Source organism: Cebus imitator, unplaced genomic scaffold (assembly GCF_001604975.1).
Source record: "Cebus imitator isolate Cc_AM_T3 unplaced genomic scaffold, Cebus_imitator-1.0 Scaffold8, whole genome shotgun sequence".
Taxonomy (NCBI): domain Eukaryota; kingdom Metazoa; phylum Chordata; class Mammalia; order Primates; family Cebidae; genus Cebus; species Cebus imitator.
The window spans coordinates 9639188-9654698 of record NW_016107323.1 but is presented as its reverse complement, the minus strand read 5'-3'; the positions used below and the strand labels follow the sequence as shown (position 1 = coordinate 9654698).

Below are 15511 nucleotides of genomic sequence, written 5' to 3'. Positions count from 1 at the left end.
AAAAAAAAATAAAAAATAAAAAAATAAAATAAAATAAAATAAAATCCAAGTCTGATTCCAGAGCTCATGATTGTCGTCACTATGTTGTTATACCTTCCCTCTCAGAATAAGAACTGTATTAAGACTGTGAATTTGCCTTTGCATACTGCATTAACTATATCCTAAAGAAACTGATACATATTTTTATTATACCTTTCTCTAGATATTTCATAATTTCAGTGTGATTTCCCTTTGAGGCAAGAGTTGACTCGATGAGGTTTCAAATTTCCAGAAATCAGAAGGGGTTTTTTTGGTTTGTTTTTCTCAAAGGAAACGAGGGTTAAATCAAACTCAGTGGAAATGAGTCACAATATTTATGTTGCATTTTATAGTTTACAAAGTGCATTTATTCCTCTTCTTTAAAACTCAATAAAATGAATTAGATGGAAAATAGCCTTCTCATCTCACGTAGCTCAGAAATGTAAATTCATAACCTAAGAAGAGACAACTAGCAAATGACCAAAATAACTTCACACTGTACCCTACTGCAGCTCCGTAAGGGATCTACCATGTGGAATTTGATGCTAGACTCCTGAGATATCTAGGAGATGGTATTGTGTGGTAGTGAGCAGTAGTCTCTGAAGTCACCCTGAGGTCCAAATCTTCATATTCCCACTTAGAAGTTGTGAATGTCTTCATCTCTCTAAGCCTCAGTTTCCCTAACTGTAAAATGGCCGTAAACAGTAGGACCTTCTTCAAAGGATTGCTGGGAAGATTACATGAAAACATGGTTTCCATCATTCCTAAAATGAAATATAAATACCTTACTAGGCACAGGGCCTGTGCAAAGTCATAGGCAAGGCTGCATGTGACCTGGCCCCTACTCACCAGTCTGCACACTCCCCCTAGCTTCTTCATTCCCCTACTTGGTCTTCTTAGAACACGCTTAGCTTACTCCACCCTCATAGCCTTCACCCTTGCCATGCCTTCTTCCTGGAACATTTTCCCCACTAGTCTTCTCATGCCTTACTCCCTCACTGCATTCAGGTCCTTGCTCAAATGCCTTTTCAGACAGCCTGACATCCCCCTTCCAGTATTTCTGTCCCCTCCCCATAGCTATATTTTCCTTCACAGCACTTAGCACAACCTGCAAGTTACTTATTAGCTAATTTGTTTATTGCCTGCCTTCCCTGCAGGTAGAAGAATCCCATGAGGACTGGAATTTGTTTTATTTTATTCATTTCTTTGTCCCCAATACCTCCAGCAGCTAATAAATAAATAGTAGCTTTATCAGTACAAGCATGGAGGACACAGCACAGGGTAGAATGGGGAGAACTCTGAGCCCCTCACCTGCTACATCACCTGAAGCAGTTCAACCTTTATATGACACATCAGATTTCATTGGGGAAGAATCTCACTGATTTTTTGCTTCTTTTTATATATGAAAAGTAGTAATATGTATCAGACTACCAGCATGAGACTTACCTTGGAGCACTTGCTAAAAATACGGGCTCCTGATCCACACCTCCACCTCCTTGAACCCACAAAATCTTTGGGGGACTCAGGAGTCTGCATTTCAGCAAGCACCCTGGGCAGTTCCTAAACAATCTAAAGTTTGAGCTCTGCTTATCTAGAGGGCTCTTTGTCCTTATTGAATCCCAACATCAGGTCTGAGGTGTGTTGATTCTCTGGACCACTCCTTTTGGCATACAAGTGCACTGCCTGGCCATTTTAACCACCTTTTTTTTCCTTTAAGACAGAGTTTCACTCTGTCACCCAGACTGGAGTACAGTGGCGTGAGATCTCGGCTCACTGTAAACTCCACCTCCCGGGTCCAAGCGATCCTCCTGCCTCAGTCTCCCGAGTAGCAGGAACTACAGGCGTGTACCACGCCATGCCTGGCTAATTTTTGTATTTTTAGTAGAGACAGGGTTTCACCATGTTGGCCAGGCTGGTCTCGAACTCCTGACTTCAAGTGATCTGCTCATCTTGGCCTCCCAATGTGCTGGGATTACAGGTGTGGGCCGCCACACCCAGCAAAACCTTTTCAAGAAATGAGATTCAATGTGCAGTGATGAGGACATACAGGTTTTCAACTGGAAAGTGTCCCTTAGTGAATATCACTATGTAGGAAATCATCAAAGAAAACTTGGCTGAACTTACTATAATCACCGTCTGTGATGGTTAATATTGAGTGCCAACTTGATTGGATTGAAGGATGCAAAGTGTTGTTCCTGGGTGTGTATGTGAGGTGTTGCCAATGGAGATTAACATTTGTGCCAGTCCACATATACACCATGGAATATTATGCAGCCATAAAAAACGATGTGGTCGTGTTCTTTGTAGGGACATGGATGAGCCTGGAAACCATCATTCTCAGCAAACTGACACAAGAGCAGAGAATCAAACGCCGCATGTTCTCACTCATAGGCGCATGTTGAACAATGAGAACACATGGACACAGGGAGGGGAGCCCTACACACTGGGGTCTGTTGGGGTGAAATGGGGGAGGGGTAGCAGGGGGAGGGGAGGTGGGGGAAGATAGCATGGGGAGAAGTGCTAGATGTGGGTGATGGGGAGGAAGGCAGCTGATCACACTGCCACGTGTGTGCCTATGCAACAATCTTGCATGTTCTTCACATGTACCCCGAAACCTAAAATGCAATTTAAAAAAAAGACATTTGTGCCAGTGAACTAGGAGAGGCAGACCCACACTCAATCTGGGTGAATGCCATCTAATCAGCTGCCCAAGTGGCTAGGATAAACCAGGCAGAGGAATGAGGAGAGACTAGACTGGCTGAGTCTTCCAGCCTCCATTCTCCCATGCTGGATGCTTCCTGCCTTCAAACATCGGACTCCAAGTTTTTCAGCTTTTGGACTCTTGGACCTACACTAGTGATTTGCCAGGGGCTCTCGGGTGTTCGACCACTGACTGAAGGCTGCACTGTGGGCTCCCCTACTTTTGAGGTTTGGGGACTCAGACTGACTTTCTTGCTTCTCCACTTGCAGACAAGTCTGTTGTGGGACTTTACCTTGTGATGGTGCAAGTCAATACCCCTTAAGAAGCTCCCTTTATACATACATCTATCCTATTAATCCTGTCCCTCTAGAGAACGCTGACTGATACACCATCCCTCAGCACAAGTGCACACTTCAAAGTCTCAAACAATAATTGGCTCCCCCTAGGCTTCCTCAGTTTTGTTAATTTCTTCCTGGGTGAGCCACTTCACATAAAGTGGAAGTAAGTAATTTAAAGTTCCATCCTTAATAACGACTGCAGAAGCTCTTACTGCAATGAGACAACCAAGGGTGTGCCCCTATGAAGCAATTCTGCCCCTGGACTTCTCAGCCCTCACACCCAGGAATGACACCTGCGGTATCCCCTCCCCCTCCACCCCATGGATCAGAAGGAGACCCTATAACCCTGGCTGACCAATCAGATTCTTTCTCCTAGATGAAGGCAGGAGGTGTTAGTTCAGAGTCAAATATTTGAAAACCCAGCAACTTCCCGGACCCTGGAGCATAGGTAGCAGGGTCAGAGTGAGAGGCGTGATGCTGCCAGGAGTGTAGATATGAACAGAAACGTCTGGTTTCCTTTCTCCTGCTCTTGGGTTCCCTATGGTGTCCAGATGTTCTTAACTCCATTCTCCTTTTGTGTTTAAGTTTCAATAAATCCATTCCCGAAGAGACCCCAAAATACAAAGTCCCAGATATTTACACATGAAAGACCCAACAGGACTTGATAGTCTTTTGTGATGCTGGAGACTTCCTTGAGCCTCAGTTTCCCCATTGTCTGCAGCCATAATCACTTCTGAGTCCCCTCCCACCAACCTAGGGTTGATCAGAGAATCTTAAGAGCCTCAGAGCCCATAGAAATTCTATAATTTATTTAGCCCTTTTTGAGACAAGGTCTCACTCTGTCGCTCAGGCTGGAGTGCAATAGCGTGATATCAGCTCACTGCAACCTCCGCCTCCTAGGCTCCAGAGATTTTCCTCACTTGGCCTCCCAAGTAGATGAGACTACAGGCGCCCACCACTACCACCCAGCTGATTTTTGTATTTTTAGTAAAGATAGTGTTTCACCATGTTGGTCAGGCTGATCTCAAACTCCTGACCTCAAGTGATCCACCCACCTCGGCCTCCCAAAGTGCAGGGATTACAGGCATGAGCCACCACACACGGCCAGCCCTTTGATTTTGTAGGTTATAAACTGAGGCATGGATATGGGATGTAGTTTGCTCAAGGCTACACAGCAATTGAATAGTAAGGCTAGAAGAGGAACCCAAGTCTCCTGGCTTTTAATGCAGAGCTGCCTCTAGACATTAGGAAAATGCAAAGGATGGTTCCTTCTTCCTTCCATGCCTTTATCAATCTCCTCCTTTTCTTCTTCTTTTTAATTACAGATGTTTCTAGGAGAGTGAATGTGGGGGCAAGGGGAGAAATCTAGCACTTCAGAGGTCAAATTCTTGGATAAAGAGAAACTTGATGCAAATCCTATACCTTATCTGATCTTGAGAAAAAGAACTCAACCTCTCTGTGCCTCAGTTTCCTCATCTGCAAAATGTTGAAAATATTGGCCGGGTGCAGTGGCTTAAGCCTGTAATCCCAGCACTTTAGGAGGCCAAGGAGGGTGGATCACCTGAGGTCGGGGGGTCGAGACCAATCTGATTAACATGAAGAAACCCCATCTCTACTAAAAATACAAAAACATTAGCTGGGCGTGGTGGTCCACGCCTGTAATCCCAGCTACTCAGGAGGCTGAGGCAGGAGAATCACTTGAACCTGGGAGGCAGAGGTTGCGGTGAGCTGAGATGGTGACACTGCACTCCAGCCTGGGTGACAGGGAGAGACTGCCTCAAAAAAAAAAAAAGAAAATAAAATGTTGACTTCAGACGGGCTATTGTGAGGCTGGAAAGAGACAGTGGACAATACCTGGCACTACTGAATAAACTCTTAAAACAGTAGCTCTTATAATTGCTGTTGATGATGATGTCATTATTAGCCATGGAGACAAAAGAACTGAATGAAAATTAGGTCATACCTAAAAGAAGTGAGGCTGCAGGCAAGTGAGGACTTAATAAAGCATGAAAGTCAGAGTTACCTCCCAGCCACTGTCCTCCCTCTGACATACAGTCAATTCAGTTATGTGAGGCAAAGTAAGTTTTAATTCCAGGGAAAATTCACGAAGCCACCCACCCAGCAAGTTTCTGGGGCGTTTATCCATGTTTGCCAGGAAACACAAATAGAACCATTGAAAGAGCCATAAACTCAAGGAAAATAAAAAGATGCAGAAATATTCGGGAACAAAGATATCACAAGTAGCCATAAAAGAGAAAAGCTGACATCAACCAAAATGTCTGCCAACCAGAGAGTGGTTATGTAATTCAGACATGACTGTTCAATGAAATATTACATATCCATTAAAAATGTTGTTTGCCGGGTGTGGTGGCTCATGCCTGTAATCCCAGCATTTTGGGAGGCCAAGGCAGGCGGATCACCTGAGGTCAGGAGTTCGAGACCAGCTGACCAACATGGAAAAACCCCATCTCTACTAAAAATACAAAATTAGCTCGGCATGGTGGTGCATGTCTGTTATCCCAGCTACTCAGGAGGCTGAGGCAGGAGAATCATTTCAACCTGGGAAGTGGAGGTTGCGGTGAGCCAAGATTGCACCATTGCACTCCAGCCCAGGCAATAAGATCAAAACTCCATCTCAAAAAAAAAAAATTGTTTGTGGCCAGGCTCACACCTGTCATCCCAGTACTTTTGGAGGTTGTGGGAGGTGGATCACTTCAATCCAGGATTCAAGACCAGCCTGGGCAACATAGTGAAACCCCATCTGTACAAAAATGCAAAAAAAAAAGAAGCTAGCTGGACATGGTGGTACATCATGCCTGTAGTCCTAGCTACTTGGGAGGCTGAGGTGGAAGGATTGTTTAAGTCCGGGATGTCAAGGCTGTAGTAAGCTATGATCACGACACTGCACTTCAGCCTGAGCAACAGAGGGGGACTTTGTCTCAAATATATATATATATATATATATACATATATATGTTGTTCATGACCAGGCATGGTGGCTCACGCCAGTAATCCCAACACTTTGGGAAGCTGACATGGAAGGATTGCTCGAGCCCAGGAGGGGTCGAGCAGTCCCAACACTTTGGAGGCTGCAATGAGCTACGATTGAACGACTGCACTCCAGCCTGGGAGACAGAGCAAGACCCTCTCTCTAAAAAATGATAATAAATCATAATGTTCATGAAGACAGCCAAGACATAGAGACATGCTTAGGAGGAAATTTAAAAAGATACAAAACTGTTGTGTACAATGTAAACAACCATGATTTGTGAAAATTATACATCAAAAAATGACAAAGAAAATTGCCCTGAGGTGTTCACATTGGCTCTTTGGATGATGGAATTATGGACAGTTTTCACTTATTCTTTTTTGATGTTTTCCAAATTGTTTAATGGTTTTGCCCCCTTTACAACAAGAAAAAAAAATACATATTAAAATTTAAACATTTTTGGTGGGTGTGTCAAGGAATCTTAGATCTGGGAAAAACGTTAGAGGTCATCTGGTCCAAAATGTCTTATTCAACAGAAAAAGAAACTAAGCCCAGAGAAGTTGAATAACTTTCACAAGGTCACATCGCTGCTGAGCAGCAAAAGTGGGATTGAACTCATGTGTCCTCAGTGTCAGTTCAGCTTTGGTTCAACCACAAGAGATTACTAACCCAGGGTTAGAATAGAGGGAAGGAAAACTAAATAGAAAGGGAAATGGAAAAGAAAGAGGGAAAGAAGGAAGGAAGAGTGGGAGGGAGAGAAGGAAAATCCTAAAACACTTCCCAAACTACCTACTTTTCCCCCCCCCAAATATTTTGAGTCATTTGTGGACTTACTCATTTCCATAAAGGCTTAATAATCTTAATTTTGTCAAGACTCTTAATATGGTTTGGCTTTGTCCCCACCCAAATCTTGAATTACAGCTCCCTTAATTTCCACGTGGTGGGAGGGACCCAGTGGGAGGTAATTGAATCATGGGGGTGGGTCTTTCCCATGCTGTTCTCATGATCATGAATAAGTCTCATGAGATCTGATGGGTTGATAAAGGGGAGGTCCCCTGCACATGCTCTCTTTCTTGCCTGTCACCATGTAAGACGTCCCTTGCTCTTCCACCATGATAGTGAGGCCTCCCCAATCATGTGGAACCATGAGTCAATTAAGTCTCTTTCCTCTATAAATTACCCAGTCTCAGGTACGTCTTTATTAGCAGAATGAGAACAGACTAATATAACTCTGCTAATCATTCTTCCTCACTAATATTCCCCAAGGTAAGAAAACTTGCAGGGTACCAAGAAACAATTTTTGCCTTCTGATTTAATTACCACTGTTCTTGTCTATTAGAGCACTCACCAAGAACTTGGATTTAAATGTTCCCCCCAAAGCCAGTGTGGAATGCAGTGGACTCAGTATCAAGAAAAGTTAATTTTGAATGTCAGTGTAATTCCTACTGGAAAACACTCTTCTATAATTTACTTTCCCAATCCATTAATGCTTTGACAGTGTAGAGATCTGATATTTTAGTCACATCTTGCAAACCAATCTGCACAAATTGGTTCATAAAAAGACTATCTTGACTAAACTACATTAAAGTGCAAACCAGCTAACTTCCTCACCTTGCCCCCGCCCTCAAATACTGTGTACAAAAGACAAGACAAAAGCGTCTCCTAAGTCCTGGTTTAAAATGGCCTCACCTAGAAGGGACCCTTTCATAGTCACGCTCTTTTAAGAAGGGTGTGGGAGATGGGAAAGACAGGGGGTGGAGATACAGAACCACAGAGATAGAGAAAAAGAGATCATTTTATGTTAAATCCAGAGAGATGTGGAGAGAGAGGCAGAGAACAGAAACAAAATGATTGAAACTAAGAGAGACATAGAGGCAAAGAGATAAAATAATGGGTCATTAAACATGGAAGTCAATTGAGATGTATCCTATGCACCTATTATGTCCTTAACACCGTGCTAGGTTCTGTGAAGGATATAGAAATAAGAAACTGACAGAGAGAGAAAGATAGAGATAGAAATAGACACTGTATGTGTTTTTGCTCCTCTATCCATAGCACCTAGCACAGCCCTTAGCCCATAGTAGTGGCTTTTTGTATACGTGGTTACTTAATCAGCTAATTAATGAGTCAGTTAGAGAGTGAATGAAATTACTGGAAATATGTCAAAATCGAGATTAGAAATATGAATATGGGGGAATGCAATTAAGAAACAACTTGGCTGGTTCTGGTGGTGCACATCTGCGGTCCCAGCTACTCAGGAGGCTGAGGCAGGCGGATGGTTTGAGCCCAAGAGGTCAAGGCTGCAGTGAGCCATGATCATGCCACTGCACTAGAGCCTGGGTAACAGAGTGAAACTTGTCTTCAAAAAAAATTAAAAAGAAGAAAGAAAAGAAAAGAAACAGCTAGGGGAGTTGGCAGTAGTTGTTTCTAGGGATGGACCAGGAACGGGGGAACAGAAACTCATATTTTGTTATAGATAGGTTATAATCTGACTTAAACTATGTAGTTGGATAACTTTGATGAAATGCAGCTAATCTCTAAAACAAGATCATAAAAATGAAATGTAATGACTGTACCAGAATTTTTTTTTAATACAAGAGGAAAGATGAATAGGAGCGAGGGAGTTTTCCAAATGGTGAGAATTTGGGAAGAGAAGGCAAGGGAGGAGGCATTCTGGAGCGCAGTTCATGAAGTTCAGAGGATACTGGCGCCCACAGTTTAATTCTGAGAAACGTAACTCCTGGGATACTTTGTTCAGAAAGGTCTGTTTCAGCCGTGCTTTGGGTGAAGCCAGCTCTGCATTCTGTGGTCACTATGGGACTCAAGAATCGATGCTCAAGCCAGAAGCAACCAATTAGAACATGAGGGGGAGACCCCAAATGAAACTCTGCCCAATAGAAGTGTGACCTATTTGATAGTGGTAAATCCAACCAATCAGATCCTCTCTTGGAAAGTATAAACACCAGGGCAGGCCCTCCTGCCCTTGAGACACCGCGGGATTGGGGGATCCTGTCTGTGAATCTCTTGAAATTGTATACAATAAAAGGATGTGTGCTGTAGTTTCCCAGACACAATAGCTTTAAACAGATTTTCAGAGGAACCTATGATGAAGAAAGACTAAGAACTAGTAAAAGAATAAAGTAATTGTTTACACTTTTTAATTGGAAAATTTCATGTAAAAATCTAGATTTCTAACTTCGCAAAACATACAGTAACACTGAACCTGTAATTTTTCATGGTAATGACCACCCAGAGCTGATTTGCTGCTGCTCCCTATAGATGGAGCGTGTGTTCCCAACTCACCGTATCCCCACCACTCTTGTGTTTTCTGGCTCTGCCTGCTTCCGTTGTTGACATTTCATGCCTGGGCCCTCTAAGCAGTTGACTTTGCAACTCCCAGGGAGGAAGGAGGCCCCCTTCTCTCAACTCGTGTTTGGAGAAAAGGAGGAAATGAAAGTGAAAAGTCAGCCAGATGAGGTCAGTGGAAGAATCGGTTGGTGCCGCTGGCCAGATCTGGAGGTTAAAAATTAAACCCCCTACTCCTAACCACAATTCTATCTATAGATCACAGGCACGGTATGGGGGACCTTATCCCGAAAGGCACTGTTCTTATTCAACCACTCAAGGCCCCTATCTGGTCATGTTCACCATGCTTGCTAAATCAATCACGACTCTCTCACATGTGCACCTCTTAGATGTCTTAGATTGTGAGCCTTTAAAAGGGCCAGGATTTTCTTCATCATGGAGCTCAGTTATTGAGGCATCTATGCATGCCACAGCTCCCGGCCAAATAAAGTTACCACTTCCTTCTCTGTTCGAAGCTCAAGAGGTTTGTTTGCAGCTGCTCTTGCTTCACCAGCTGCCAGAAACTTGCTAATTCAGACTAAAATGTGAGTGGTTGCTATGTTCACATTTTTGCGATAGGAGCCTATTGAGCCCATCAGTTCCTAATGACGAAATTCATAGGGCACATCATTGAGTCCTTCTCAGGCCATGTTTTGGTTCAGGTAGAACCAAAATGACCAAACCGTAGTTCTGGCCATTCTACCTCCCAAAGATTTGTAATCTTCTGTAGATCTCCCCAGATTTCTCTACATTCTGTTTTGGCTGTTTTGTTTTGGGTTGGTTTCTCAGGAAGCTTTTTGTTTTATTTTGTTGTTTTTTAAGATTCATTATTAGTTGCTGGAATTCTAGTTTTGCCCCTCAAAAGATTCTGGCCCCCTAGCAAAAGGTGAAGTCAGTAGCACCCTTTGATTGACTCAAACTCTGGAAAGCTTGTTTTCTTCTCTGGCTCTGAGGTAACAGTCACAGACAGCCACTATTGCTGGGGTCATGCTGCGAGAAACCCTGTTACCTTTGCATAATAAGAAGCTGCACTGTTTGAAACTGTCTCATACTGGGCCCATTTTCCTAGCTGCTTGACACTCACATAAGGACAAAATGACTTTGAATTGAGGGGTGGCAACGACAAAACCAAAGCTGTCCCATGTCAGAGTCTGTGCTGCTCTTTATCCTACAAGCTTGGAAACAGTGACTTCCATTATAACTCAGAGGGGAAGAGAGATTTCTTGCCTGAGGCGAGTGTCTAAGAGACTGAATCTCTACTTTACTTGAGTTAATTACATTTGATTCAGTACTTACTGAATATCGTTATGTGAACTGCAGTATGTGGGGACACAAGAATGAGGAAGACAGAGTCACTGCTCCCAAAAAAACTTGGAAGACTAGGCCAGGCATGGTGGTTCACACCTGTAATTTTAGCACTTTGGAAGATTGAGGCGAGAGGATTGCTTGAACCCAGGAGTTCGAGACCAGCCTGGCCAACAAAGTGAGGCCCCATCTCCACAAAAAAAAAAGTCAAAAACGTAGCTGGGCATGATGTTGTCAGAGGCATTTGAACCACAGCAACTTCGTCTTGACTTGGGGGCTGGGGAAAATGAGGCTGAGACCTACCGGGCTGCATTCCCAGGAGGTTAGGCATTCTAAGTCATAGGATGAGATAGGAGGTCAGCACAAGATACAGGTCACAAAGACCTTGCTGATGAAATAGCATACAGTACAGACGCCAGCCAAAACCCACCAAAACCAAGATGGCGACCAGCGTGACCCCTGATCATCCCCACTGTTCATTATAATATGCTAATTACAATGCATTAGCACGCTGAGAGACACATTCACAGCACCATGACAGTTTACAAATGCCATGGCAATGTCAGGAAGTTGCCCTACATGGTCTAAAAAAGGGGAGGAACCCTCAGTTCTGGAAATTGCCTACCCCTTTCCTAGAAAACTCATGTGTAATCTGCCCCTTGTTCACCATATAATCAAGAAGTAACAAGAAGTATAAGCAACTGGGCAGCCCGTGCTGCTGCTCCGGCCATGGCGCCGCCATCTTTATGCCTTTACTCTGTTAATAAATCTGCTTTCAGTTTATTCTACGGACTCATCCCAAATTCTTTTTCACCTGAGATCCAAGAACCCTCTCTTGGGATCTGGATCGGAATCCCTTCCCAGTTGCAGTGGTGCATGCCTGTGTTACTAGCTTCCCGGGAGGCTGAGGCAGAAGGAACGCTTGAGCCCAGGAGGTCAAGGCTGCAATGAGCCATTTTCATGCCACTGCCCTCCAGCTTGGGTGACAGAGGGAGACTGTCAAAAAAAAAAATTATGTTGAAAAAAATACAATTAAGAAAAAAAGAATAGCTCAGGGCCCTGGCAAGAGTAAGACTAGTGTGAACACTGTCATTTTTATTGTATATCCACACCTTCCAAAAGACATTCTTCCCTCCACCAAAATTCTTCCCTCCACCAAATTATCTGGGGCCAGATCTGAGTTTCAGGGGTGTGAAAATAACTCAGGGCTGGGTGCGGTGGCTCACACCTTAACCCCAGCACTTTGGGAGGCAAAGGCAGGTGGGTCACCTGAGGTCAGGAGTTAGAGACCAGCCTGGGTACATGGTGAAACCCTGTCTCTACTAAAAATACAAAAATTAGCTAGGCCTGGTGCCACATGCCTGTAATCCCAGCAACTCGGGAGGCTGAAACAGGAGAATCGCTTGGACCTGGGAGGTGGAGTTTGCAGTGAACTGAGATGGAGCCACTGCACTCCAGCCTGGGTGACAGAGACGAAACTCTATCTAAAAAAAAAAATAGCTGGGCATCATGGTAGAGTATGCCTGTAGCTACTCAGAGGCTGAGGCACGAGAACGGCTTGAACTCAGAAGGCTGCAGTGAGCAGAGATTATGCCACTGCACTCCAGCCTGGGTGNAAAAAAAAAAAAAAAAAGAACCCAGGAAGAAAGCAGGAAAATTTTCAGGAGGGAGGCTGATAAAATTTGACCAGGCAAAGTGAACTAGAACAGTGCTTCTCAAACTTTAACATGTATGGGGATGACCTGGGGGTCTCATTAAAATCCAGAGTCTAACTCAGCAGGTCTGGGGTGGGGCCTGAGATTCAGCATTTCTCACCAGCTCCCAGGTGATGCTGATGCTGTTGCTGTGTCCAGGACCACACTTTGAGTAGCCAGGGTTTAGATGAGGACAGTGAACAGCCAGAGGTCTTTAGGAAAGATGTGGCCACTGGGCATGCTTTATTTAGCTCACATGGTGGTCTTAAAACTTTATTTATTTATTTATTTATTTATTTATTTATTTATTTAAGACGAGATCTCCTTCTGTCACCCAGGCTGGAATACAGTGGTGCAATCACAGGTCACTGCAGCCTCAAACTCCTGGGCTCAAGCAATCATCCGCCGTCAGCCTCCAGAATAGCTAGGACTACAGACACAGGCCACCACACCAGGCTAATCTCTTTTTCATTTTCTTTTTTTCGGGGTCTTGCTGTATTGCCCAGGTTGGTCTCGAACTCCTGGCCTCAAGCAATCCTCCTAAAGTGCTGGGATTTCAGGCATGAGTGACTGTGCCAGGACCAAAAAAAAATTTTATTATAATATTTTCTCTCCTTTTGTGTATGTTTGAAACTTTTCACTACAATGAGCGTTTTTAAGTTTAAATTGCCCAAACCTAAAAGTGATGTTACTTAAAAGTCCTAACTTTTGGCTTCTCAAGAAATTGGACAGTCTGGCCACACAGGGTCTGCATTCCTGCCTGGCAGCCCTAAGTCTCCCTGGTCGGGCTCCCGGTGACCCCCACGGCCCATCTGCTCAGCATAGGACCGTGGTTAAGAGCCAGGAACTCTGGAGCCACCTGCCTGGAGTCCCATCCTGACTTGGCACTTGCTACTCATGTGATCTTGGGCAAGTGCCTTTCACCTTGCCTACCTGCTTCCCTATCTGTAAAATCAGGGTCATCGCAAGTAGCAAGTTCACGGGGGTGGTGAGGATTCAATGAATGAATGACTCCAAACAGCGCCTGCTACATAGTTGAAACCAGGTAAGAGCTGGGCCCATCGTGCATCTACCTGGCCCTGGGTGCTCTGAGTTTGCAACCCCTGGTTTAGGAGGTGAAATACTAGGATATTGCCGGGATGGGGTGGGGTGGGGGGCGGAGACACCCACTGATTGACTATGGAAACCTTGATCCTGGGAACCTGCCATGACATGCTGTGGGAGTGCAGATGGGGGTAAAAATCAGATACACTGTCTCTCTAGTGCCCAGATTTCAGCACTTTCTAAGTCTCCCCCCGTCTTCCTATTCCTTCAAAAGACCCTTGAGCAAAGCCTGACCCCAGGTCCCAGATGGCTCCAGAAAAGGAGGTCCCGGGGTCCCAGCCGGCCCCACATCCAGACACCCCGTGGCTACCAGAGAGGAGCTGCCTTCGCTGCAGCCACCAGCGACCACCTGTTCCCCTCTCGCAGGAGCAGCCACGTTGGGGGGCCCTGCCGGGATCCGTCCCTCAAAATCCCAGAGGACAGCGCGGGTCCTGCGCCATCACCCAGCCCCCAAGTGCCTCATCGCCGCACCCCCGGTTCTAGCGCATCCTCCGGTTCCAGCAGCCCCATTCCGGGAGGCAGCGTCCCTCATCCCCACCGCACCCCGACGGCACCCGCACGACCCCCAGACAGCGCGTCCTGCAGCTCGCGAGGGCAAGACCTGGTGGCCGCAGCCCCCGCCCGCCTTACCCGCCCGCAGCGTCGGTGGGCCGGTCCCTCCTCCGCCTCCAGCGGTGTCGCCTCTGCGACCGCCGCCACCACCGCGGCAAAGCCACCCGCGCGTGACCCTCGAGCACCAACACCACCCCCCACCCAGCTCTGCCCTTAAACGTGGGAACAGCCAACAATCCTCATCCCCCCACCAGAGGGAAGCTCAGAAAGGGTTAACAAGCCAAGATCAGGGGTTAGGAACACCACTGCCGCCTTCCTCCACCACCCCTCTCCCTGGTCCACCTCCCCTCTCCCTCTCCTTCCTCCCTCTCCCTCCTACACCTTCATCACCCCTTCTTCCTCCTCCAACTTCTCCCCCTCCTCCACCTTCATCACTCCCTCTCCCACCCCCTCTCCTCCACCTCCACCACCCCCTCCCTCCTCCACCTTCATCATCCCCTCTCCCTCCTCCATCACCCCCCACCCTGCTCCACCTTCATCACCTTCTTCCACCTCCACCACCTCTCTCCCTCCTCCTCCCCCTTTTCCTCCTCCACCACCCCTCTCTCTTCTCCACCACCCCTCTCCCACCCCCACCATCCCTCTGCCTCCTCCATCAACTCTCTCCCTCCTCCACCACCCCTTCTACAGTTGGGTTTCACTAAGGGTGCAGGCAGAACCCCTTCACACACCCGTCCCTCCCCCTCAATTATTCCCTCATGTCGCTGTTCCCCAAATCACAGAGGCTGTTGCCCCCTGGGGCACTTGTTCTTGCTGTTCCTGTACTGGGAACACTTGTCCCCTCTTCTAAGAAAATCAAGGGGAATTGGTTTGGCCTCAGGGAGTCAGCCAACCAAAGTCCCTCCTTACCTAGCCTCTGAAGGAACTGCTGGCCCCAATGTGCAGGGTTTTCAATGAGTGGCTCAGATAGTGCCTAGCCTGGACTTTCAACTCGTTTATGAAACTTTCATTTGTGACCCAAATGATACCAAGTAGTTGTTGGAGTATTCAACAAATTAGCTCACCTAAAGTGCACACAGTGGGCATTCCATAATGTTAGTGACCATCCTCTACCTGCATTTGGCATGACGGCCATTCCAAGGATGAGACAGAGCAGAACATCTTTCCAGGGCTGAAATCATCTCACTCTCTTCCTCTTTAAGGCAAATGATGTAACCCAGAGGATTGTGGCCAAATGTGGCCTGCAGAATATATTCTGTTTGGCTTCACTGGTGTTCTAGAAAAATGTGACTTAATTGCCAACACTTAAAAACAGAGATCAGTCCGGGCACGGTGGCTCACGCCTTCAATCACAGCACTTTGGGAGGCCAAGGCAGGAGGATTGATTGAGACCAGAAGTTCAAAACCAGCCTGGTCAACATGGTAAGACCCCGTCTCTACTAAAAATACAAAAAATTAGCTGGGC

General features: G+C 45.9%; 1 protein-coding gene across 1 annotated transcript in view; it reads right to left on the bottom strand.

The window, feature by feature from the left end:
* RPH3A (rabphilin 3A) overlaps positions 1-14348 on the bottom strand; it is a 342231-nt gene extending 327883 nt beyond the window's left edge. The window contains exon 1 of the mRNA XM_037743711.1: positions 14125-14348. The gene's annotated coding sequence lies outside the window, so the exon portion shown is untranslated. The remainder of the gene's footprint in view (positions 1-14124) is intronic.
* Positions 14349-15511: the final 1163 nt, after the last annotated feature.